The following is a 27,705-nucleotide window of genomic DNA, read 5'->3' as shown; positions in this document are numbered from 1 at the left end:
CAAAATGGATCAATAATTTGAATATAAGAGCTAAAATCATAAAACTCTTAAAAGAAAACGTAGAGGTAAAATTTCAGGATCTTGGATTTGACAATGGATTCTTAGAGACTGAAAGTATAAGCAGCAAAAATAAAATAAATAAATTGGACTTCATCAAATTAAAAACTTTTGTGCATCAAAGGACATTATCAAGAGTGAAAAGACAACCGATAGAATGGGATAAAATAATTGCAAATTAGATACCTGTTAAGGATCTAGTATCCAGAACATGTAGAGAACTCTTGGAGGGTGCCTGGGTGGCTCAGTCAGTTAAGGAACTCTTGATCTTGGCTCAGGTCATGATCTTGCAATTCATGAGTTCAAGCCCCACATCAGGCTCCACGCTGACAATGCAGAGCCTGCTTGGGATTCTCTCTCTCCCCACTCTCTCTGCCCCTACCCAATTCATGCGTGCACGCTCTCAGAAGAAAGAAAAGAAAGAAAAGAAAGAAAAGAAAGAAAGAAAGAAAGAACTCTTGCAAACCAACAACAAAAAGACAACCCAATTTAAAAATGGGCAAAGTACTTGAGTAGACATTTATAAAGAGAAGATACACAACAAATATTTTTCCAAAGAAGACATACAAATGGCCACGAAGCACATGAAAAGGTGGTTAGGATCACTGATCATCAGGGAAATGTGAATCAAAACCACAATAATTTATCACTTCACAGCTGTTAGAATGGCTATCATCAAAAAAACAAGTGATAACACATGTTGGTGAGGATGCAGAGAAAAAGGAACCCTTGTGCACCTGTTGGTAGGAATATAAATTGGTGCAGCCACCATGGAAAACATTATGGAGGTTCCTTAAAAAATTACAAATAGAACAACCTATGGTCCAGCAATCCTGCTTCGGTATATATTCAAAGAAAATGAAAACAGGAAATCAAAGAGATATGTGTACCTCCATGTTCATTGCAGTATTAGTCACAATAGCCAAGGTATGGAAACAACTTAAGTGTTCACCAATGAATAAATGAATAAAGATGTGATATAGAGATAGAGATACATACATACATACAAACACAAACCATGGAATGTTATTCAGCCATGGGAAAGCAAGAAATCTTGCCCATTTTGGACAATGTGGATTTACCTTGAGGACATTATCCTAGATGAAAGAAGCCAGAGAAATACAGATACTATATGGTATCATTTATCAGTGGAATCTCCCCGCAAAAATGTTAAACTCATAGAAACAGAGGAGAAAAATGGTTACCAGGGGCTGGGGGGGTAGGGGAAATAGGGAGAGGTTGGTAAAAGGGTACAAACTTTCAGCTATAAGATAAATAAGTTCTGAAGATCTAATGTAAAATGTAGTGAGTATAGTTGATAACACCTATTGTATAATTGAAGTTGCTGAGAGTAGAATTTAAATGTTCTCATATATATACATATACATATACATATACATATACACATATATATGTATATATACATATATATATATATATGAAGTGATAGATGTATTGATGAACATGATGATGTATATGAAGTGATAGATGTATTGAAATAGACGGGGGGGGGTGATCCTTTCACAGTGTATACATATAACAAATCACCATGATATACATGCTAAATACCTGACAATTATGTATGTAATATATGTGGGTGTGTATATATAAAATACCTTAACAAAGCTGAAATACATACTCAAAATTTTCCTTACCTCCTCACGTTTGTCTGGGGAAAAAAAAAAAAGAAGATAACGTAAATGGCCAACAAACACATGAAAAGATGCTCAACGTCATAAACAATTAGGGAAATGCAAATCAAAACCATGGTGAGATACCACTTTAAACCCTCTAGAATGGCTATAATTCTTTCTGCTGGAAAATAACAAGTTTGGGCAAGGACGTGGGAAAATTGGGACACTCGTGCATGGCTGATGGGAACATAAAGTGGTGCAGCCAGTTCGGAAAACAGCCTGGCAGTCCTTAAAATGATAGCATAGAGCCCAACAATTCCACTTCCACTGAGTAGGTACCCAAAAGAATTGCAAATAAATAAATGCACATGCATGTTCATAGCAACAGTACTCAAAATAGCCAAAGGCCATTTGGAAAACAGCCCAAATGTCCAGCAATGGGTGAATAGATAAACAAATTGTAGTGTATACATACAATGGAATATTATTCAGACATAAAAGGGAAATGAAGCACGTTATAGCATGGGTGAACCTCAAATATATGAGGCGGGAAAAAAAACAGGACACAAAAAACCACATACTCATAGTGTGTGGCTCAATTTATATGAAATATCCAAAAAAAGTAAGTCCATAGAGACAGAAAGCTGGGTGGTTGCCAGAGGAGGGGGGAGGGGGCATGAAAAGTAAATGCTTACCGGGCAAGAGGTTTCCTTGGGGGATGAGGAAAATACTTTTGCAACTAGACAAACATTGCGTAACATTATAAATATACTAAATGCCACTGAATTGCTCACTTTTAAATGATTCCTTTTATATTATATGAATTTCATCTTAATTAAAAAAAAAAAGAAAGAAACTACTAGTTTCCTTCCCTAAACCTCATCTTCTCCACACACACACACACACACACACACACACACCCTACAATTTTTTGGATTATAACCCAAAGTATAAAATAAATATCCATGTGTCTATACGGATACAAATAAATGATTGAATTTAAAAAATAATAAATAGGGGAAAAGAGGCAAACTTCCCATGCAAAAGAATTCCAAAGAATTTACAGAGATACCCCCCCACCTCAAAGAGGTGAAATTTATTAACAGTGCCTTCCTTAAGTGTGGGTTGCACATCTCAACTTCTTTCCAAAGAACATTAAAAGGGGTCAGAGGAAGTAACCATACAGTGGAGAGCCTAGAAACACGACCTTAACCAAATGGTCAAGGGCAGCATCACAGTGAAAAGTCACGTTGCTAACACATGCCTGTCATAGGTGTCATAGGTGTGTCATAGGTGACAAGAAGCACACTTCACCTCTGTGGTCTTCCTCCCCCAAACCCATAATCCCCGTCTAGCTATGGAAAAAAATCAGACAATCCCAAATTGAGGACTGTCTACGAAATAGCTAACCGATACTCTTCAAGACTGTCAAGGTCATCAAAGACAGGGAAAATCCGAGAAACTGTCACAGACCAGCGGAGGGCAGGGAGACATGACACACTGAACATAAGGTGGCACGCTGGATGGCCTGTGAAGACAGGAAATGGACTTCAGGGGAGAACTAGTGAGTTAGGATAAACCGTGGACTTGAGGAAACAGTGGTGTACCAGTGCCGGTTCCTTAGTGGTGGGAAACAGATCCTGCTCATGTTGAGACGTTAACAACAGGAAAAACTGGGTGAAGGCTATACAGGAACTCTGTGCTGTCCTTGCAACTTTGCTGTAAATCTGACACTGTTATAAAATAAAAAGGTGGGGTTTTTTTATACAAAAGGCAAGGGGCAGAACTTTAATGAATAAATATTTAATGCTATCATATACATACACATGTGTGATACATGCACGCTTACATATGCACAGAACAGCTCAGAAAGCACACTCCAGAAACCATAACACCAGAGGTCTCTAACAGGGTCAAGGTGCTTGAAGGACAGAAGAGATCATTGCACACCCTTCCCTGCCTTTTGAATTTTCAACATGAATGGTTAAAAAGCAAGTGGTTCATGCTGGCTTCGGCAGCACCTATACTAAAATTGTAAAGATATGGAGAAGATCGGCAGAGAATAAATGCAAATTTGTGAAGCGTTCCACATTTTTTTAAGTTTAGTGGGTATAGAGTTTTAGCTTTATAAGCCAAAAAAGTTCTCGAGGTCTGTTGTACAACACTGTAAATATACTTAACACTCCTTATCTGTACACTTAAAAATGGTTAAGACGACAAATTTGTTATGGTTTTTTTTTTTACCACCATAAAAAAAGAAAGGGTTCTGAAGCACAAGTAACAAAATGTTAATATTTGTTCAGAGATGGGAACCCAATTGATCAAATAATTGTGTTCTATGTCTTTCTGCGTATTTGAAAAATTAAAATCTCAGGCAAGGGATTCTGCGTGTGCAAAGGCCCTGAGGCAGGATGAAGCACAGCCAGTGTGGGCTGGAAAGCGGGGGGCAAAGGACAAGGTGGCACAGGATGAGAGAAGTAGGTGGGGACTTGATCACACAGTCACCGAAGACAACACCCTTCCCGCACATTCCAGAGGCTCCCACCCCTGCCAGCCTGGAGGCTGTTACTTTCTCAAGCACTAACAGGGCTCCTCAGTCTGCCTCCAGATCACCCAGTGCCAGCCTGGCCCAGACTTTGCTCTATCCTGAACATGACAAGCTCATTGTTCTCCTTCTCCTGAAGGCTGCCTTCCCCTCAAGAGGCAGTCCTGAGTTGACAGGTTTCTGTGGGTGGATCCCCCAGGGCAGAGCTCACAAAGACACGACTGTCTGGGACACCGGTCCTGGCTCAGGAGAGCAGAATCCTCGTCTGGTCCTCCAGCCTTCACATCAAAGAGGATCTCAAAGCTCCCAACAGCCATCCACACACACAGCACACAGCCCAGCCCTGGACCTGGAATGGCTCCTTGGCACATGTCTCCCTCGGCGGTGAGGAGGGAGGGGGAGGCAGGACACCAGCTGCACACCCATCGAGAGAAGCACCTAGCTACGGGGTGGCATCATTTCCCACGCGCGCAGCACTTTAAAGCCCACGGTGCACCACGAGGAAGGAAGGGCCAGTCCTGGTACATGCACAACAGGCAAGGAAGTGCAATCAGAGTGGGCCAAGGTCACACGGCTGGCCAGAGGGCTCAGACCCTCGAGACCCTTATCCGGTGCCCTTCCCAGCCACACAGGGAGGCTTCCACCCCGGTTAGACCAGTGGAGACACCAGGGCCAGATCTCCCAACTGCACCACTTGGTAGCTGAGACCTTTGGGCAGACAACGGCATCCCGACCTTGACCAAGAGCGCCAAGTGCAATGTCTGGCACGTGGTAAATAGTCCACAGGTGGTAGCTCTTCTTACCATGACACCCTAGAATCAAGCCACCGGAGAGCTGTTGCTCAATAGCCAACTCACCCATGGCAAGGAGCATTGCATGGGCCGAAACCGGAGGAGGTGTGAGGGCAGCAGAGGGCACAGCACCCCCAGGGCAGGCTCAGTTGTGGCGGGCTCCCTCGGGCCTCAGAAGGACCCTCTGGGATGGACCCCAGCCCCACCCCAGGCTCGCCAGCATGGCTGGGATTAATGCGATCGGAGCCACAAAAGAGGCAGTGGGAGCCAGGAGACCAGAGGTCGAGGACCCGCACTGATTATAATGAGCCATGTTACCCTACGTGAGTCATTTCCTTGCTGCGCCTCGTGTTTTTCATCAGCAAAATAAAAAGTGTGAATTTCATGAACCTGAAGGTCTCCTCAAAACTAAGGTCCTATAATGTATTTTATGCCCAAATTCTCCCTAAAATGAACAGCTAGGCAGATAGAGATAGATGGATGGATGGGTGGCTGGATGGACAGATGGAGAGATGATAGATTAAAAACTGCTTATTGTCCTCTTTTAAGGCTGATTCCAGAAGAAAGAGAAAGAAAGAAAGAAAGAAAGAAAGAAAGAAAGAAAGAAAGAAAGAAAAAGAAAGGAGGGAAGGAGGAGAGGAGAGGAGAGGAGAGGAGAGGAGAGGAGAGGAGAGGAGAGGAAAGGAAAGGAAAGGAAAGGAAAGGAAAGGAAAGGAAAGGAAAGGAAAGGGAAGGGAAGGGAAGGGAAGGGAAGGGAAGGGAAGGGAAGGGAAGGGAAGGGAAGGGAAGAAGGGAGGGAGATTATCATTTGGAGAATCCAGGGACCAGATGCTGAAAGGTAAGACCCCTGGGGCTTCCTAAGGGGCTGGCGTTCCAGGAATCAGGATAAAGCTCAGAGACTCAGGCCTCAAAGAGGAACAGAAGCAAGGTCTGTCTCTGGGCCCCTCCCCACAAGGGCAAGCCCCTCCCTGTCTCTTGCTGCCAAGACACAGGCAGTCCAGCATCTGTCTGGGAACCCGGCCCTGGGCTGTGCTTGGACCGGAAGCTCTTGGAAACCCCTCTTGTTACAGCCAGGAGAGGAGTAGACTGAAATCGAGTCAAACTTCTCACCGCCGGAAGAGCCCGCTCGGTTTATAAGATGCAGGTAAGACTGGTAAGACTGGTGACATACGGCACCACCTCGGGAAACGGTGCCACGGACTAAATGAGCCACGGACCATCCCCAGGCGGTGTCGAACCTCTCCTGTGACCCGCCGACTCAGGTGCTGCCCCCTGGGCATCTCCCCTTCGCCTGACGCACAACAGACACCCCAGACCTGTCTGCAGCTCACCTCGCACAGCCTTCCCACCGCCATACGTGACCCTTGCCGTTCTTCCAGCTGAAAGGACTAAAACTTTGGACTCGTCCTTGACCCTTTTTTGAATCGCACTGAATCATTAGCAAGTGTGCTGGTCCATGTTATGTGTCCGCTTGACCAGCCACAGGGTGTCCAGATTCAGCATTCTTTCTGGGACTACTGAGGGACCAAATAGAGCAAAAGGTGGAGAGGGGCACCTGGGCGGCTCAGTTAGTCATGATCTCGCAGTTTGAGGGATCGAGCCCCGCGTGAGGCTCCATGCTGAGCGTAGAGCCTGCTTAGGATTCTCTCTCCCTCTCTCTCTGTCCCTCCCTTGCTCGTGCACACGCTCTCTTTCTCCCAAAATAAATAAATAAACTTTTAAAAAAAAAGAACAAAAGGCAGAGAAAGGAGGAATTTGTCCCTTTTTTCCTTCCTCCCTGCTTGATCTTGGACCTCCCATGTCCTCTCTTCTGCCCTCAGAACTTTCAGACGCGGACGGAGTCACATCACTGGCTTTCCTGGGTCCCTGGCAGACAGCAGACCATGGGAATTCTCAGCCTTCTGTAGTCACATGAGCCAACTGCTCAAAATAAGTTTCCTTTTATATACATAACAGTTTCTGTGTGTGTGTGTGTGTGTGTGTGTGTGTGTGTGTGTGTCCCCCATCTTGGTTCTGTTTCTCCGGAGATCCTGACTAACGTAGCAGGTCTGGCCGGTTCACCTTTACATAACAGGTCACACGTATCACACACGCTTTATCCCAGGCACTATCCTAAACACCTTCCATATTAAGCCATCTAACCTTCACACTGACTCTGTGGTCCTCTCATCCCCACCCACTTTACATGTGAGGAAACTAAGGCACAGAGAGGTGAAGTAACCACGAAATGATGGGACCAAGATTCAAAGGCAGGTTATGCAGTATCAGTGCCCCCGTGCCTTGCAGCCACACCACCCTGCCCTCCGAGGACTTCTAATCGCCCCCATGGCCACAGCTCCTGCCCCTGGCACCACCCTCTGTCACCATCGGACACCCTGCTGAGAGCTCTTTTTAATCTTTTTAAGTTTATTTATTTATTTTGAGAGAGAGGGAACTCGAGCAGGGGAGGGGCAGAGAGAGAGGGAGAGAGAATCCCAAGCAGGCACCGTGCGGTCAACGCAGAGCCCAACACGGGGCTCAGTCTCGTGAACTGTGAGACCATGACCTGAGCCGAAATCAAGCGTCAGACTGAGCCACCCAGGCGCCCCTGCTGAGAGCTCTTTTAAAGGAGAGTCGGGTCAAGTCCAAAGCCTCTAGTGCCTCCCATGTCACTCAGAGCCAAAGCTGAAACACTCACTATAACCTGTGGGGCGCTGCTGATTGGACCCGACGCGCCCCGCTCCTGCTCTCTCCCCGCACGCCAGCCACACTGGCCTCCTTGCTCACCACCCCCTCTGCCTGGAACACCCTTCCTGTTACCCCCAGGGCTCATGCCACCACTTACCAGGGAAGTCTCCCCCCAAAACCCTATTGAAAATACCAACCACCCCCACTGCCCCCACTCTTCCTGTCCCCCTGACGGCACGCCATCCCATTATAGCCTGTGCGTCTTCTGACCTATGGCCCATCTGCCGTCTCTCTCCTCTCTAGACAACACCCACCGTGAGGGCAGGACCCAGGCTTCTTTCGTGCACTGCTGTATCTGTCCCCTGGGCTCAAAACAGCCCCTTACAGGAGGTGCTTAATAAATATGCACCGAATAACCAAACGAACCTAACTAAATGAAGCTCATCCAAGTACAAGTACAGTCCTATGGGAGTTCAGGGCTGGGGGATCCCTGGGAGGAATTCCAGGGATGCCCTAGGAGGAGGAAAATGAGACTGGGTAGTACGAGAGAACTCACGACTGATGGTGGGACGCATAGGGTACCGAAGGCCAAAGAGAGAGAGGGGCCCAGTGGGGCTCGAGTGCTTAAGGAAGGCTCCGTGGAAAAAGATGTCATGTGGCCTGGGTCTGGAAGGGCGGTCTGCATTCCACGTCAGAGTGTTTTGGGTGGAAACAATGAAAAACCTTAGTAAAAGTGGCTCAAGCCTTGAGGATGTTTATGTTAGCTCAACAAGTTAAGTTCAAAGAAAGGGGCAGTCCCAGGGTTGGTTTAAGGGCTCCAAGAAGACCTATGCCCCTTTTCCCCCTTCCTTTCTGCCATCTTCAGCCAATCAGCTTTCAGATTTTATCTGAGCATTTATTGTTTCGCGATAGCAACGTGGCTGCCACAGCTCCAGGCATTGCCTCTTCCCGCTACACTGTCCAAGGCAGGAGAGGAGGCCCAAATGTACATCATGGATAAATCTTGATGCGTTCATCAATGGAAAGCCCGCAGCAATTAAAAGAATGAAAGAATGAAGTATTACTACAAGTAGTAGCATGGATAATGCTGTTCGGCAAAAGAAGCCAGACTTGGGTTATTGGTAATGGGGTAGCCATGGATGCGTGGGAGCGGTGGGTCTATGGGAATCCGTACTCTCCTCTCACCTTTGCCGTTAACCTAAAAGTACTCTAAAAAATATTTTTATTTAGGGGCGCCTGGGTGGCGCAGTCGGTTAAGCGTCCGACTTCAGCCAGGTCACGATCTCGCGGTCCGTGAGTTCGAGCCCCGCGTCGGGCTCTGGGCTGATGGCTCAGAGCCTGGAGCCTGTTTCCGATTCTGTGTCTCCCTCTCTCTCTGCCCCTCCCCCGTTCATGCTCTGTCTCTCTCTGTCCCAAAAATAAATAAACGTTGAAAAATATTTTTATTTATAAATTTTTATAAATTAAAACATATGTTAAATACACACATTAAATATATGTATCTTTTATATGTCTTTTTTTAAAAAGAAGCCAAACACAAAAGAAGACGTACCGAATGATTCCATTTATGGGAAGCACAAAGCAGACGAAATGGACCATGGTGATACAAGTCAGGAGAACGGGCTGCTAGGGTCCATGGGCTGGATAGGGCATGAGGGAACCTTCTAGGATGCTGGCAATGTTTTACATTTTGATCTGAGTAGCAGTTACCCGAGTACGTATGCAAGAATTCATCAAGATGTGTGCCCTTCACGGAGCATGTGTTTATCGTTTTTTTTTTTTTTTTTTAATCAAAGCCTCGAAAGAGAGGAAAAGATGAGGCGCCTGGGTGGCTCGGTCAGTTAAGCGTCTGACCTCAGCTCAGGTCAGGGTCTTGGGGTTCGTGAGTTTCAAGCCCGTCATGGGACTCTGTGCTGACAGCTCGGAGCCTGGAGCCTGCTTCGGATTCTGTGTCTCCCTCTCTCTCTGCCCCTCCCCCACTCACGCTCTCTCTCTCAAAAATAAATAAACATTAAAAAAAATTTTTTTTTTAAGAGAAAAAGGGACCACTACAAAAGCCTCTCTAGCCGAGGGGGGATACTTTCCCAGAAGCCCCCAGCAGCTTTCCCCAAATGTCTTCTGGGTCAGAATGGGGTCACATGTGCACCCCAATACCCACCACCTGCCAAAGAGGGCTGGAAGTGCCACGACTGGCCAAGGCCCTGGGGCAGGAACAGAACAGAACCGGGCTTCAGTTACAGGAGATGGGTGAGGGCTATTGCATGACCAAAGGCGTCTGCCACGACTGCAGAAGACCCCGAAAACGAAAGTCAAACTGGGGGGGGGGTCATAAAAGTGGAACTAGCTTCTCCTCGCTGGACGCGTGCATGTGTGGGGCGAAGCATTTCCGTGGGCTCTCGTGGGCTCTCCTGCCCTTCAAGACGGCAGCAAGTAAAGCAGGATATGCAGAAATCACGCGGGAAAAGGTCCAAAGATCATTGCCAGAAGCCAGCGATGTCCGTCAGGATTCTCCAGAGAAACAGGATAGCATGAGTAGCTGGGTGGCTGGGGGGCTGGCTTCACCTTAAGGGACTGGCTCACACAACGAGGGGGGCCAGGAAGTCCCAAATCTATCGGGCAGCCGGCTGAACATTCAGGCAGGAGCTGAGGTAGCATTTCTTCTCTGGGAAACCTCCGGTTTTTGCTCTCAAGGCTTTCAATGGATTGGATGAGACCCACCCACACCACCAAGGTCAATCTCCTTTACCTACAGGTAACTGATTGTAGATACCAACCCACATCTACAAAATCCCTCCACGGCAACACCTAGATTCGAGCTTGATTAAATAACTGCAGAGGCGCTTGGCTGGCTCAGTCGTTAAGTGACCGACCGACTTCGGCTCAGGTCACGATCGCACGGTCTGTGAGTTCGAGCCCCGCGTCGGGCTCTGGGCTGGCAGCTCGGAGCCTGGAGCCTGTTTCCGATTCTGTGTCTCCCTCTCTCTCTGCCCCTCCCCTGCTCATGCTCTGTTTCTGTCTCAAAAATAAACAATAAACATTAAAAAATAAAAAATAAATAATTAAATATTGTAGCCCAGCTGACATGTAACACCGACCCCCGACCCAGCTGACCCAACCTCAGTTGTGTTTCCCTTACCCTCTCTCCCAGTCCCCAATCCACCCCAACTCCCCACCCTTCTTTTTTTAATTTTTAATGTTTATTTATTTTTGAGAGAGAGAGAGAGAGAGAGAGAGTGTGTGTGTGTGTGTGTGTGTGTGCAGGGGAGGGGCCGAGAGAGAGGGAGACACAGAATCCAAAGCAGGCTTCAGACTCAGCTGTCAGCCCAGGGCCTGATGCGGGGCTCGAACTCACAAATGGTGAGATCATGACCTGAGCCGAAGTAGGCCACTTAGCAGACTGAGCCACCCAGGCACCCCTCAGCTCCCCATCCTTATTGGAGCTCATATAGTCCCAGAATTAATCTCCAGACAACAGCCCTGCCACAATTAAGATCTCCAGGGGCCTCACACAGTAGGGTTCCACTCTGGGGTGGGAGTGGAATGGAACCAGAAAGGTGTTTCTATCAGGAACCTGGAAGAAGAGACCCAGACCTGGCTAAATCAGCCACAAAACCTGGGCTGGGGGGAAAGCCTGCTCCCCAGATCAGCTGATCTTTCTCTGGGTTCTTGGTTTTTTTCTGTTCCCTGGATTCCTTGGTATTCACTGTCTCTCATAAACATATTTCTGTGATATATACTGTAAATCTGCTTCATTTGAAATTCACAGTTAATGACCTATTCCCTCGTATTCAGGAAACAGAGTAAGGTTCCGGCTTTTAAAGGCCAGGAGTTTACTAGCCAGAATATGACAAGTATTGCAAAGTATAGGCCTGCTCTAAAAGCACTTAAGAAACAGTCTCCGTCAGAAATTTCAAGAATACCTTCAAATAACATCATTTATCTGTCAAGAGGCCAAGGGGGTGGGGAGTGATAGTGGGTGGGAAATAAATGAGTATTTGATCAAACCCATATTTTCAAGTCCCGGGGGGGGGGAGGGGCGATAAATATTTACTGACCCTTCTCCCTCTGCAGGCTTGTGTGCCCACGTGTGTGGGCAAGGGGGGGGGGCGGTGTGCACGGGGACGAGTGCACGGAGGCACACGCGTGTCCCACAGCCTTGTCCCCTCCATCCACCAGCCCCCACACAAAACTACTCTGCATCATCTGAACTCAGTGATCAAAGGGGTAATTGAATAGAATGAGTATCCCTGTTTTCGGATCGGCCCACTTAACTGAAACCCAAAGCCAGCTCTGGAGCAAATGGGGCTGTGGCCAAATCCATTAGGCCCATCCGCACTTTCTCATTTTCAATAGAGTCAGGGCTTAACCAGGTTAGTTTTTGTTAAACACATTAGCCAGGTTCTCTCCTCTCTCCAGCCCAATGATTTTGTGTCGGGCCTGAAGGATTGTAATTGCAATCCAGCGAGACGCCAACTGAACAGGGTGATTTACTGAGGGCCGTGGGGCCCAGGCGGGCCTCCTACCTGCTGCCCGCTGGACGGGAACTTTCTTCCCTGAATCTTGTCCTGATTAACGGTGCGGGGGGTGGGGGGGGAAGGGAAGCGCCGAACCCCGGGGAGAACGGGATGCTGCTTCTTTCGGACACCCACTCCGTGGTTGCCCCAAGCCTGGGGGGTGGGGGCACAGGGGACGAGGGTCTCTTCGTTCCGTGGAACTGGAAGTGAGACTCAGGAGGGCTGGGCTTCTGGAACCGGCCTCAGTGCTGCTGGACATCCAGGTCGTGCCTGTTCCCTGGGGGAGGGCGACTCTCCACACTGCTGTGCAGGGAACATTCCCAGCCTTACAATCCAGGCTTTTCCGGACCTCGGGCCCCACAGGGATAGGGCCTGGTGCCCCCAACTCAGACCCCACTTTCTTTTCCCCACCTTCTCTCCGTTTTGCTCTCCTTGGGCCCGACCTGCCTCCTGGGGTTTCCATCCTGCCGTGCGGTCCCCTCCCCGGGCGGCCTGAGCACTTCACCTCACATCTCTGAGCCCCAGTCCCGGGGATTTACCCAAGAGAAATGAAAGCATGTGTCCACACAGAGACTTGGACACGAATGTTCAGAGCAGATTTGTTCGGAATGCCCCCAAACCGGAAACAACGCAGATGTCCATCGACAGGGGAATGGATAAATCAGGTATGGTATAGCCACGTGACGGAATATTATTTAGCAAGAAAAAGGAATGCATTACTGACAGCGACCGCCACATGGATGATTGGCAACACCGTTATGCCGGCTGACAGGAGTTAAGTGTAAAACTCCATGTGTCTGAAATGTCCAGAAAAGGAAAATCTATAGAGACAGAAATTAGATTAGTGGTTGCCTGGGGCTCAGTATGGGAACAGGCATTAACTGTAAGTGGGCACTGGGGATCTTACTGAGGTGGTGAAAGCGTTCTGAAGCTTGATTGTGGTGACGATTGCACGACTCCGTAAATTTACTAAAAAGCATCAAACCGTGTACTTAGAATGGGTATGCTTTATGGACTATAAATGATGCCTCAATAAAAGTGTTTACGGAAGAGACAGGAAAGGCTGGACCCTGCCACAATTTGGCATGTCCTCAGCAAGTTCAACACAGAGGTTCAACACGGTGACCTAGCGGGTCCCCTCCTGGCATACGTGCCCGGGAGAAATCAAAACGTCCGTTGACACAAAAGTCGGACGCGAACGTTCACAGCAGCCAAGGTGGAAATCACCCAAATGTCAGCCATGATCCTTACGATGCAGACCGGGCCGGGGCCTTCTCCCCGGCTTGGCCTTGCGAGCGGCCTGGTGGTTGACAGCATGGCTGCTTCTGCCGGCTTCCAGGCCGGGCACCGCACCCCCTGGTCAGTGGAGAACAGGGTGGGGCCTCTCTGCACGCTCCCACACCTGTCCTTTGCCGCCGCACTTCCTGAATCCATGAGGTCATTGCCGCTGTGTGATTATTGAAGCGATGGCTCTCCCTCCACTGGAACGCGAGCTCCATCGGGGCAGGACCAGGCCCGTTTCTGCTTACCACCGCGTCGCCATCTGCCTGGCACAGGGCCTCACCAGCTCTCAATAAATATTTACGAACGGAAGAAAAGAAGAGGGACGAGAAGAGGGGGGGAAGGAGGAAGGAGCCACTGGCGTGGGCCAGAACAACCCTCCCAAGATAAATGTTATTGTTACACCCTAAACCCAGAGTCTTCAGGTCCTGGGCCTGGAGGCACTGGGGAGAAATAAGAATTTTAACTATAATAAGGGGAATGACCCACACATTGGTACCACCTGGCTCTGTTTCGGCCTCCTGGAGTTTAGCGGCTTAGGTGGTGTCCAAATCACAGAAAGCGTAACCGCTGAAGGGTGCGACCCTGAATGCCGCCAGCCCCCCTCTCAGACCTTAGCGTGCAGGTTCTACTATTCTGAGGCAGGTTCTACTATTCACCCCATTTTAGAGATGAGAGGACTGAGGCCCAGAGGTGTGTCAGTAAGCACCCAGCGAAGTCACAGAGACGGGATTGGACTCACACAGTGTGACTCTGGAAGCTGTGCGCTTAATTCCTACATGATGCTTCCAGAAGAGGGGGAAACGTGGAATTCATGCGTAGCATTTCTTTTCTGACACTGTGGCGTTTGGGAGCCCATCATGAGAAAAAGGGGCCATGCCGGATAACCGGGGCTGGTATGGCTGGGCTGGCAAACCCCTCGCAGACTCTGTCATTCATTTATCAAGTATTTACCGAGCCCCTAACACTCTGTTTCCTCGTCTGCAAAGTGAGAATAGTAACACTAGGACGTGTCTTGCGGGATAAGGCTCTTGGAACACAGCCCGGCACACAATAGGGGCTCGGTGAGTGCTTATTGTATGGTCGTCCATGTGAAGCAGGCCCTGGATGGGCGTTGGGAACGGAAAGCTCCAGAAGACAGACGTTCCCCGAAGGAGCCTGCTGGCTCGCAGGAGAGACAGATCAACCATCACGACCCACTCATTCTTTCGAAAATGAGAAAGTGCCTCCCTGACCAAACTACAAGGTCTCGGCATCATTTACGATATAAAATGCTATTCCAATTAAATAGGCACATACACAAATGAGGGCATGTAAACCCAGTGGCATCTGAGTAAGGTGGATGAACCGTATTTACGTTAACTGTCAGTGGATTGTGTCTCCGTGAGTTTCCTGGCCGCGATACGGTGCTACAATTACGCGTGATGTTACCTTGGGGGAAACTGGGTGAGGGCCATATGGGTTCCTTCTGCATTATTTCCTACAACTCTGCATAAGTCTGTAATTGTCTCCAAGTAAAAACTTTTTTTTTTTTAACAGAAGCTCTTGGATCTTTCAAGAAAAGCGATTCTGTCATGCAGGCACTTTCTAGGACTTTCAGTTGCACTAATATATACACATAAATGCTATTATGGGTATCCACATGAGATGATGGAGGTTACCCAAACTTACTCTGGTGATCATTTGGCAACACATGGAAGTCAAGTCATTGTGCTGTATGCCTTGAACTTACACAGTGCTGTGTACCAATTCCATCTCAATAGAAGTGCGGGGGCGGGGGGGGGGGGTGGAAATCTGTCCTGAACATCCATGTGCCTAGGAATAATATCGATGATAGCTCCACTGTTAGGTGCCAGGTGTGATTTATGTACATCACCTCCAGTCTTCACCAGACGGGATTTTTTAATCTCTAAATTCAGCTGAGAGCTAAAATCTGTTCCCAACCCAGGGGAAATGGTGGTCTGGCTTTGTGTCTGCTGGGAAGCCGGTCCCTGATGGACACTGCGACTGAGACTTACTTCTCCGCTCTGTACCCCCCCACCCTTCCAGAAACACAAAGAAGGGGAGACGGCTGGGGTCGACAAAGGAAGACGAAGGGGTCTGGGGGGGCTGGTGATATGACGATAATGGGGACCTATGGAAAGTCAGGAAAATCAAAAGGCTCTAATGCAGGGGCTCCTGGGTGGCTCAGTCAGTTAAGCAACTGACTTCGGCTCAGGTCATGATCTCGCGGTTTGTGGGTTCGAGCCCCGCATCAGGCTCTGTGCTGATGGTGCGGAGCCTTCTTGGGATTCTCTCTCTGCCCCTTCTGCGCTCGCTCTCTCACTCTTTCCCTCTCTCTCAAAATAAATAATCTTAAGAAAAAAAAAGTCTCTAATAGGGAGAAATGAGATTTTCAGGAGGATGGCCAAACAGCCAAGCAAGGTGTAGCTTTTCTTTGGGCTTAGTGGTGCCATCCGCCAAAAGGCGATAATGTTTCGTGGCTCAAACAGCAATCCTTCTCTCTGCTTTCAGGAGAACAATGTTACTAATCACTCGCTTTATGAAAGCAACTTCCAAGGCTAATCATTGGCATGACATAAGACCCACCCGGGTGCACGCTGCCGTCACCAAGGGTTCCATCTGAATCAGGAATCAAAACAATACTCAAACATCAAGAATCGGTCCTATTCAGCCTGGGATATCCTGACTGACTTTGGAAAGGGAATTTAGACCTTTTGGAAATATTTAGAAGCCTTAGAAACACATTTTAGAAATACCTAGAAAACCTAGTTCTCTAAATTATATTTAGCATATAACATCAAATCATTTGAGGGTCCCACTTGGCCCCCACAATATCATTTTAGAAAAGAAAGACTGTAGGGGCGCCTGGGTTGCTTAGTCGGTTAAGTGTGCGACTTCGGCTCAGGTCATGATCTCAAGGCTCGTGGGTTCGAGCCCCGCGTCGGGGCCTGTGCTGACAGCTCGGAGCCTGCTTTGGATTCTGTGTCTCTCTCTCCGCTCCTCCCCCACTCATGCTCTGTCTGTATCTCTCTCAAAAATAAACATTAAGAAAATTAAAAAGGGAAAGGAAAGAAAGACTGTACTGTGTCACTTCTGCCCTTTGGTCAGTGTGCAGGAAGAAGGTGGTGACGTATCACTGATATCTGCAGGGACCACGGGCTCCCAATAGCATGATACAAACTTGGTACAAGTTGGGAGCCTGTTCCTGGGAGCTGAGTCACCCTCAGCGGCATGAATTCTGGGCTGTTCGGATCTGGACCCACCGCGGCATTCCAGCAGCTTCCTTACTGGTCTTGGGAAGTTCTAGGAAAGATTTTTTTTTTTCCCCCATCTGTGACATGAAAGCAGCCTAAAGATGAGTCATTTTTATGAACCACAGTGGAGCATCTATTGAGGGAATGTGCCATGTGTGGAAAGGTCTGGATGGAAACATTATAAATTTTTAAGCACAAGTGAGATCAACCCACAATCTCTTGGTGCAAAATACGGTCGGCTGCCCATCCCTCCCTCCGCGAGCCGAGCTCACTGGCAAAAGGAAGCAGGCCCTCAGGCCCTCACCGCATTTCCGGAAGGCGGTAGAATACGCCATCTAATGAGAATGTGACACGAGGAAGATATATGAACACCTACTTAAGCCAAAGAGCCAATTCCAGCTGATTCTCCATCTCTGCCTTCCTAAAAACAACAGTAATTGTTTTCACCCCTCACCTCTTACGAGGAAGGCGGAAATTGCTCGGTGACTCAGCGCGACGGTCAGGAGGGCGTGCTCTGGCCTCGGACGACCCTGGGCGAGCTACCTGGGCCTCACTTTCCTCGCGTGTAAAACCCAGGTGATGATCATTGTACCCTGCACCCTGGGCGCTTGTGAGGACCTAACCCGGTTACCCAGCTTGGGTTCCCCGTGGGGGTGCTGGGAGCCTGCCGAAGGGTCCACACAAGATTCATCTCTAGTATATTCACCTGATCCGGGCACGATGCTGGGTCTTGCCTTCACCGTTTCATCAAACGCTCACAATACCACATGAGGTGGGGGCTTTTTCCCGTTTTACAGGGGAAGAAACTGAAGGCCCATGAGGTGATGTGGCTTCGGCCACAGTTCTGCAGCCCCTAAGGGTCACCTCCCGCGGGCACGATGCACCCCCCCGCCATCCTCCTGCCCCCACCGACATGCAAAGGCCTTCCTCCCCACCCCCCGCCCAGCCCCCTTTCTTTTCTCCATCACCTTCTTTCCACAGAGGGTGGTCGTCTCCTAAGACCGGTTTCATTTACCTTAACATGAAAGCAGCTCTATCCGGGGCCCTCCATGAGGGGTCTTGGTGGGGGCCTCAGCCACGGCCTCGTCCCCAGGCCAGGCCCCTGCCCGTCGGCCCCCCGGCCTCCTGCCCCGGCCTATGCAGGGTTCTGCCTCTCTCTCTGGGCCTCTCCTCTCCCATAACACGACTACTAATTACTCCCCCCCAAACATGCCGCCGTCGTCTCAGAACTGACCAGCAAATGAAAAGCTATCTCTCAATCAGCCTCTCTGGGCCTCTCAGCCACGGGGAAGGTGGACGAGCGGCCTTCCCTCACCTGTCAGGTTCACTTACAGAGGCAGGCAGGAGCCACTCCCATCCGCCGACCACGCTGGTGGAGATGTGTTTCACGGAGACCGGGAAGGGGGGGGAGTTGTGTGTGTGTGTGTGTGTGTGTGTGTGTTGTGAATACGTGAGTGTACGGGAGTGTGTGTAACGTGAATTCGAGTTTGTGAGAGCATGTGTGTGAGTGAATGCGTGTGAGTATACACAGTGTGTGAGGGCAGGTGTGAGTATATGTGAGTGTGTATTTGTCTTTCCCGAGGCCTCCTGGTGCTGCGCTCAGGAATTTGAGATGAAGGGGGGACCAGCACGGGTTCCTGCTTCTACATATTGTGGCTGGAAGGGTCCAGAAGCACCAGAGAGACCCCAAAGCTGAAACCACCTGCCCCCCCCCCCCCCGCAAAGCAAGCAGGGGAGAGGGAAGCGGACCATTGACTTCACGCAGGTTAAGTGAGGGCTTGGGCTTTCTCAGAGTGCTTCCAACCCAGATAAGAGAGCCAAAGAGAAACACGAGTAAGCAGATATTAACACAGTCCCCAAACATCCTCGAGATGGGGGGGAGGGGGGGCACATGGAAGGGTGGAGTGGGCCGGGGTTTGATCAGGCAAGAGGTGGTTCTCCAGGTGGGAGGGGGCTGCCGGTTCCAGCCAGTTCCACTTTACAAAATAACTCAGCAAATTGGAAAACTCAGCAAGATGCTCAGCACCTCCGGGAGAGCCTTTCAAGCTGGAGCAGCTCTACAAAACCTTTTCCAAACTCATTAGCCCCGCAGAAGTCCAATTTGGCTTGCAAAATTTCCCCCTGGCCCTACCAGCGCTCTCTAAAATTGTTCCCTCTTTCATTCCATCCATCCCCCAGGATCTCCCCAACCTCTTCCCACATCACCTGGCAGAAGGAAGGCTCAAGCATTAGCTGCCTACAGCAAAGAACTTGAACTTCGGCTTGGACGTCGTGGGAGAGGGAATAAATAGGGAACCACCTTGGGTTAGCAGACGTCCTTGCCCCTCACCCCCCCCCCCCAACTGCCCACTGATTTTCTTCTCCAGCTTCTGTCTTCTCTCAGACCCCATACCTGAGGCCGCTTTCACATCGACAGCCCAGTGCCAGGACGCACCCTGCCTGGCTCCGCACCCCACCCACATCCCCACCCCCCAGAGCAAACACAGGGCCAAAAGCCGCCCAAAGCAGCCGCCTTGATTTACAGTCAAGCGTAAGCACTGCGAATTCTATTTTATTTCCCCAGAAACACATGAAAAACTTGGCAATTTCATTTGCTGACACAAATCTTTTTCTGTCTGTTTTTCTTTTTTTCCATTATTCCTCCCTCCCCAGTGCCCTCCCTCACCTCCCACCTCCGCCCCAGTCACTCGTGCATAAAATGAAAGGTTGCAGATAAATGAGGAGGCAGGGAGATCGGACAAAATGACTCATCTAGAAAATCATTTTCCTTCTGAATCTGCATCGTCTCGGGAGCGCACATCTGTTATCATGTGTCAGGGCCAGGAGGAGGCATTCCCTGGCCCCTGACTTGTCTTTGCTGGGGACCCAGAGGGACCGCCCACTGTAACGTTTGGCCAAACTGGGGAATCCCTAGCCTCTGTACCCATCATCCTGAGGGGCTGGAGTCGTACAGGGGTGTCTCTTTTAACCAGCCTGCCGGCTGATTCCCTCCTTTCTCCCAGTTCCTCCCTGCCCCATTCTCCCGAAACCCCACCGGACCAAGTCAGACATGTTTGGTCACACCAGGTAGGAAAATCTCCCCGACCACCTCCCCTCCCGTTCACACAGACCTGCTGAGGACAATGCCACCTCCATCCACGGCACAGCAAGACCTCAGGCCTCAGAGGGCCACAGAAGCCTACCAGATCCTTTGCGAAAGTGTTCTCCCTCTAACCAAATTTTTGGATGTTGGAGTTTGGTGGGGGGGAGGGGCGGGAAGGAGGTGTTTGGTAGCCTAACACTGCTTTTGCCTCTGGGGACAGGGTCGTCAACTGACTTGAGGGGTATAGAAACCTGATTAGGAGGGGTGCCTGGGGGGCACAGTCAGTTAAGCATCTGACTTCGGCTCAGGTCATGATCTCGCGGTTCATGGGTTCAAGCCCCACGTTGGGCTCTGTGCTGACAGCTGGGAGCCTGGAGCCTGCTTGGGATTCTGTGTCTCCCTCTCTCTCTCTCCACCTCTCCCCTGCTGGCACTGTCTCTCCCTCTCTCTCTCAAGAACAAATAAACATTAAAAAAAAAAAAAAAAGAAAAGAAAGAAAGAAACTTGATTAGGGTATTTCACACATAAGAGGAACTCATCCCGTTGACCAGGGCCTGGTCAGTTGGCAGTTCACGGACCTGTCATCTGTGACAGCATCAGCACCGTTCAGAGGCTGGGGGGAGGTTGGAGGGGAGTAAAGCCTGGTGGGAATCTAAAGTGCCCCCCACCCCACCCCAGCATCCTCCTCAGGTCTACAGGGGAGATAAGCAATCTACTCAAAGAGTTCTGAGGGTTTGATGACGGTGGTAATAATACTATCCAGGCTCTTCCAAGGTCACTTTTCTCCCTGAGAGCCCTAAACATCTTCACAAAGCCTGTCTTATCCTAAACAGTTCTATAAAGGTAGAAATTGATAGGAATTGCGTCATTGAGTTTTATAACAAAGTTGAGGCCCAGAGAGGTTAAGTCATTGGTCCAAGATCACACAGCACGGTAAACAAACAAACTGAAATTGACAATTTCTTAAAAGTTAAACATGTATCTAACATGCAACCCAGCCATTCCGCTCCTAGGTATTTATCCAAGAAAAATGAAAGCGTCAAGACTTGAGCCTAAATATTTAGAACGACTTTATTCGTAATAGCCGAACACTAGAAACAACTCAAACGCCCATCAGCAGGTGAACGGATGAACAAATTGTGGTGTATGCCTACAGTGGAATACTGCTTCGCGATAAAAAGAAACAAACTACTGATCCATGAGCAACGTGGATGAATCTCAAAAACATTACACTAAGTGAAAGAAGCCAGACTCAGAAAGAAAAAAACAAAAAAAAACAAAAAAAAAACAACAGTGCATACTACAGTCTCCATTTATACAAAATTCTAGAAAATGCAAACTAATCAACAGGGCTAGAAAGCAAATCAGAGGTGGCCCAGGGAGAAGAGGGACGGATTCCAGAGGGCAGGAAGAAACTTTCAAAGAGGATGGGAATCTCTGCTCTGGGGACCGCTTAACGGATGTACTCATACGGCCAAACTCATCAAACTGGACACTTTAAATATGTGTAGCTTATCCTAGGCCAGTTGTGCGTCCATAAAGCTGTAAAAAAAAAAAAATTAATGTACAAAGGAGAAGGGGGGACCAGGCAAAGAGGAAACAGAAGTCGGAAAATGAGGTGCTAGAAATGAAGTTAGCGTGCAGAACGTCCGATGTGAGGCACGCCCCGAATTTATTTCTTAAGTTTTCGATCGCTAGGAGTGAAAGGAAAAAAAGGGAGGAAATGATTTGCACACAATAAAACAATATCCACGAAGCCACTGTTGGGGAAAAGCCCGGCAGTTTCCCAGTCCTGAGCACGTGCGGCGGCCGGGCTCACGACTTCCCTGAAACGTACCTATGCACACACATTATTGCTGAGATTCCTCAAAGTCGGCCGTGTGCTGTTGCGTGTTTCACAACCGCCACTTGGGGAGGGCAGGCCTGGTTTGTAACGCTCCCCGATGTCTGTGGTATAAACACTCCCCACCACAGCCGATGTCAGGCTACCCGAGTCGAGTCGAGGAGCGCAGACCCGAGAAGAGACACTGGGGAGAACAGCATCGGGGCGCTGCCCCCCCCACGACCCTCGTCAATTGCCTCAAAAGCGCAGAAAACAGCCGACAGGAGGAGAATAGTCAGCGGCGAGTCTTGAGACAGAATGTGCTTGTTTTTGATGCGATGTCATTGTTGGCTGATACAATTTAATTTTTACTGATGGCTTGCCCGTAAAATTCCTCTAGAATTAGATGTCGGGATCCACCGGCACGGCCACGGGGCCGCAGCTAGGGGGCGTGACTGAAACCAAAGTCCCCACGTGTCCCCAAATCCTGTGGTTGGAGGCGGTGGCGGGAGGCAGTGACTGAAGCCACCTGTCAGACACAGATGTGGGTGACAACGCGGGCAGCAGCAAGGCAGGGGTCCCCCGCCTTTGCAGTGACGAGGAACCAGTCGGTGGCTCCCGGGAGGCCTCAGGGAGGGACACACCAGCACCTCTGAGTACTAAGTGCGTGGGCTTCGAGCTGTGCATGCACTCTCAGAAGCGCCCTCATCCCCTGGGTGGCTGGCCACAGACTCACAGAGCTCGGGGGTAGAAGCCCAAAGGGTCCCTAACACACGCATAGCAGCCTTGGCAGCTAGCCCATTACCCCCGGTCGTTCACCCACCGCAGACTCGCCGAGTGCCCACCCGATGCCAGGCACTGTGGGGGGTGCTGCCCAGAGAACACTGCACAGGACGGCAGTGATCGGGAAGATTAAAGTCCACTCCACCTGTGACAAAATGACACCAGGGCCTTGGAGCCGGACCAACCCAGGCCTTCTCTCAGCTCTGCATCACCCTAGCCATGCGACCTCTGAGCCTCAGTTTCCTCACCTGTAAAATGGGCCTGATAACCCCCCCTGCGAGGTAATATTGAAAATCATCTGCGACAGGGCCTGGCTCACAGCAAGCGCTCGGGTGAGCTTGGCTCTGACCTCCAAAGCCTCAGAGAGAAAAAGTCCGATGTCTTCTGCGCATGAGATTCTTCCCCCAAAATGGGAGCAGGCCTCTTAATGATAATGATGACGATGATGATACCACAGACCGAATTTTGTGCCTCGGGGATTATTCTGAGGATACTGTCACTATGTAAAGTGCAAAAGGGAGGCCCAGAGAAGTTGAGTAACTTCTCTGAGTCACACAGCTAGTAAGTCATGGCGCCAGGACTGGAGCGGAGGAAGCATCTTCTGAGGTGGTTTCAGGTATCATGCCCCCTGGCTTCCCCCCACCTCCCAGAGCCCTCCCCAGAACTGGACTCCCTGCTCCCCACCAGGTCCCGCCACCCAGGGCTGGCGGTCCTGGCCCGTCTCCACACTCACCCCACCAGCAGCTCCCAACCCCAGGGCCCCAGAACGCTGCCTTCCCACTCTCCAACCTCTTGGGCTCCCTCTGGTCCAAGGCAAACCATGTTCTAGTAAAGTTACTAAGTATCTTTTCTTGGAAAACACTGAGACTACGTCACTTCCCTTTTCTTAACTGTCCTTCCTTGTGTGATACAGTGGCGGTCTATTTTGGGCCCTAGTTTTAATATCCTCAACGGACAAAATAAAACTTTTGCCCCCCCGCCCAGGTGGTCCCAAGATTGAGACAGGAAGACTTCGCCAGTCGTTGAAAGCCCAAAGGCTGGGAGACTTGGCTGTCCCCCTTCGGCCAGACCCTCCCTGCAGGCCCCTCGAGTCCTGAGGCCCCCCTTCTCTCCCGGCTCCACCCCAGCGGACTGACCTCATGGAGGACACCTGCCTTTCCTGGATTGACTTCGGAGCGGCTTCCCCAAGAGTTCCGGAAAGAACCACCCTCGCCCCAGCCACCTCCCGGTCCACTTGCAAAAATGATCTGGGCCCTTCACCCACTCGCCAGGACGAACCCTTGCTCCTCAGGCGAAGGGTAAGGGCAGAGGGGACGGGCTGGCCGGGAGGGGCCCCTGCCTCTGAGAGCAGATATAAGCCTTCAGCCCCGGAAGGAGGCAAGACGGGGGTGACCCTGAGAGCTCGGCCTGGGAGCCTCTATGTCCAGCGCTCGGGACAAGGGGCAGGGGAAGGGACGAAAGGGAGCCCTGCCGCCAGAACCCCGGGCGTGACCCAGCAAGGGGCCGAGGGGACAACACCGGGGCCTGTGGAAATCGCAGACAAAATCCACACAGGGGCCTTTTTGTCTCCCCTGACTTCAGGCCCTGGCTGAATCCCCGACCTTCCTCTCACACCCTCACACGTGCACACTCACACACACTCTCACATCCCACCCCACAGGTGGGGCCCCGGGAACCACCTTCCCTGCATCGGGCCACACACCGCGACGCAGGCCGGGCCCCAGCCCACCGCGCCCCCGCCTACTCCGGGCTGGGGGGCTGGCCCTCCTGTCACTCAGGGACAGACCCGGCTTGCGGAACACGAACCCGGAGGACGATCTGATGCTTGTAATCATTCGCCAGCGTCTGGCCCGGCTGGGGAACAAAGCGAAGTTAGCAGGGAACAGAGCTGTGGCCGGTGAGGTGAGGTCAGATGACTTATCCAGTGATCAGCCTCTAAGTGGTGGCGCCCAGAGTGGAACCCAGGCAAGCCGACCCCCGAGGCCAAGCCGATGAATGAAACGGTGGACACTCGGCGTGGGTGCGGTGAATTTTTAAAGTTCCCTGAGTGATTCTGGTGGACAGCTGGATTTGAATATATCCATCCCAGATGGCCAGTGTTCCCACCCAAAATTCCAGTGGACGCTGGATTCCCCCCCGCCAAATCTGCCCCCTTCCTGATTCCTGATAAAATAGCCATCACGTGTGGAAAGCTGACTCTGGGCCAGGCACTCGCACTGTTCCAGACACTTTGCACAAATGGACTCGCTGAACCCTCCCTTGCAGCCCATTACACGGAGGAGGAAATTGAGGCACAGAGCGACGAGGTAGCACAGCCGCAGGGGGCGGGGCTAAGGCAGCTCCTCCGCTCCCTGGGCAGTGGCCTTGGTGCTGCACCCCCCTCCCGGCACATCCCTGGGCTATCCGGGGTGGCACAACAGCATTATTGAGCGGTGTGATTTTTATCTTGACAGGTGGCCCTTTCACAATTGCAATTTCCCCTCCAGAGCCCGAAGCGGAAATGAGAAGGGGACAAAAAGAAAAGACGATGACAGCGGAGCCTGATGGATGTGCCCGGCTGGGTCACACCTTGAAACCAAAACTCGATCCTCCTTTGTCTGCACAAACAGTATGGGTGCAAGGCGGGCAGGAAGCACAGGCCAGCCACCCCGCCCTGGCAGGAGAGCTTGGTGCACCCGGCCCAGCAGGCACCCCCTGGCCTGGGGAGCAAACAGGGGGCGGAGGCAGGGCAGGGTCCCGCGGGCAAAGTCATGGAGGTGGGGAGCAGACAGCGTGACAGCCGTGGGCGGCTGGCACTGGGGAGGACACCAGGGCTGGAGGGAAGCCTTTTAGGTCACCACGCCCCTCCCGCCTGTGAACGACCTGAAAGACGATCAGAAAAAACATTTGCTAGGGGGCCTTAAATCCCCCGAGAAACCCAGATCAACCCACCCTGAAACCCGGCCTGTGCCTCTCAGTCGTAGGCTCCCCCTGATGGGATACCTGTCGAGAGGTTACAGAGGTGGGAGCCAGTCTGCAAGGGGCTTCCGGGAATGAGCCACACACACACACACACACACACACACACACACACACACAGTGCGACACCAGAAGGTTATGGTGCCACAGAGCCCAGCCGGTGTGTGTTTGATGAGTAGGCATGATGATGACACTAATACCAATAAAAGGTAACATTTAGCGACCATTTACTGTGGCCGGACACATACGTGGATTATCTCCTGTCATCCTCCCAACAACCCTATGATACAGGCAATCGGTAAAAGCCCCCACTTTACAGATGAGAAACTGAGGCCCAGAGCGGTTAACTACCATGTCCAAGATCACACAGCCAGTAAGTGACAGAACAAGGCTTTGGGCCCAATCGCCTGGCTATCGAAGATGAATATGGTCAAGGTTGAAGATTCAGAGGACTGAGGCAGGGACCAGTCAGGGGTCACTGGAGATGTCCATACAGAGCAGGGGGAACCTGGGTGGAGAGGAGACCGTGGCTCTGGCCCTGCCCTGTGACCCGCCCTTCAGGAACGCTAAGTACCCCTCTCTTTGTGGATACGACTCATCTAACTGGTGACTCCAGCTGGCCAAAGCCAGCCCGTGGGGGAGTGGAGGCACGCCAGGGGCTGGAACAACAGGGAAAGGGCCTGGCGTGAGCAGAGCCTACTCCACGCTCCTGGGCAGAACGGGCCAGGGGGTCGGGCTGAGATTTGAAGCCTGCTCCGGGCTCCTGAGCGGAAGCGTTGAGGGCAGGAAAGCAGACAGTGCATCGAAAGCCCAGCGCCTCGGCAGAAGTCAGCTGCCCCTGGGCTCATTAGGGAATCACACGTCCCACTCAGGCCGACAAAGTGCCACTCTTTCTGAGCCACCAGCGTGGGCACTTCCTGCCGTGTTGGCCAACTCGGCATCCTCCATGGCCTCCACCGGTGACCTGTGGCTCCCGGGAACTCGGCCGTAAATCGTCACCCGCACCTCCAGGCCGTCAGCCAGCCCCTGGGAAACGCTGCTGAATTTACGAGCTCCAAAGTCCAGCTTCACTGGCGAGGGAAGAAAGGGATAGTGTTGCCCATCAGGGACCTGGTGCTCAGAAGCCATAAACCACGCTGGTGACAGCCGCGTGACGGGTCGAAGGCCCTGGCGGGTCATTTGCGCTCTGCTTAATGGCCACAATGATGAGGCAGTCGCTGTTTGAGAACCCCGGGTGGGCCACTACTGAAGCTCTAAATCTGTCACAGGAGGTTTAAGGAAGGAGCCGCCTCTGTTCATCTTCTTTTCGGGGTGCCTGATCCCAGCCTTTTCATTTTTCTGTCTTGTTCCTTCTTGTCGGTTCTACCTCGGTCTGCAAGATGGCCACGGCACCCTCAACACACGCACTGAATTCTAACTTGGGGACGCAGGGAAGTGACAGCCCCTGCATTTCCCAATCTTTTTCAAAATTGTCTTTGGAACAATAGTTTGCTGTGTTCCAAAGCACTGGGACTCATCTCCGATGGGGCAACGCGTGAGGAAGGAGGGGCCGAGGAGGGGGACAGCTGAGGCAGTCATAGGAGGCGAGCCAGGGGGCAGTGCCCATCAGGAGGCCACCACCAGGAAGGTGGGATTCTTCTTATCTCCACCGGCCCTGCCAACCACAGTGTGGTCTGAGCCACAGACCCTTGATTCCTCTCCCCCTGGACCCCAACCTCAAGCCCATCAAATGGCCACTGAAAGCAATTGCTACACCAGTCCTCTTGCCTTGCGCTGAGGCAAAAACTATTGCACTCTTAACCAGGGAGTAATCTCATATTACCAAAAGCAAAAGGTCTTATTTGATCTGACTCTGTGTGTGTGTGTGTGTGTGTGTGTGTGTGTGTGTGTGTGTGTCAGAGACAGAGAAATTAAGGGCAAAAGGGAGTATTATATGAACGATCCGTTGGCACAAGGAAAGAAAGATCTAGCATCTCTTGGCAGGCTGTGAATGCCCTTTAATTAAGTAATAAATTTGGAACCAGAGAACTGAGCATCAGTAAAGAAACACTCCGTTTAATTACCCATTCATCTGTTTGGCACCGGCCGGGGCACCTCTGTGTCCCCGTTGCCAAGAAACACCAGCACATGGGCACTGAGGATAGAGGCTGCCCATTCCAGCTTGGTTCCAGCTCTTTCTGTGTTGAGAGGAAAAAGCAGGGGCCGAGAGGGACAGAGGCAGGGAGACAGCGACAGCACAGAGCCACCACTATAATCCTATCAAAGGGCTCTGGTGACCGTAACCCACCAGACACGGCCAAAGTGGTTTGTCACC

The sequence above is a fragment of the Lynx rufus genome, unplaced genomic scaffold (genome assembly GCF_022079265.1).
Source record: "Lynx rufus isolate CCGP_SWC_20201006 ecotype Redwood Valley unplaced genomic scaffold, mLynRuf1.p SCAF_2, whole genome shotgun sequence".
Classification (NCBI taxonomy): Eukaryota; Metazoa; Chordata; class Mammalia; order Carnivora; family Felidae; genus Lynx; species Lynx rufus.
Note: the sequence above shows the minus strand (reverse complement) of the source record.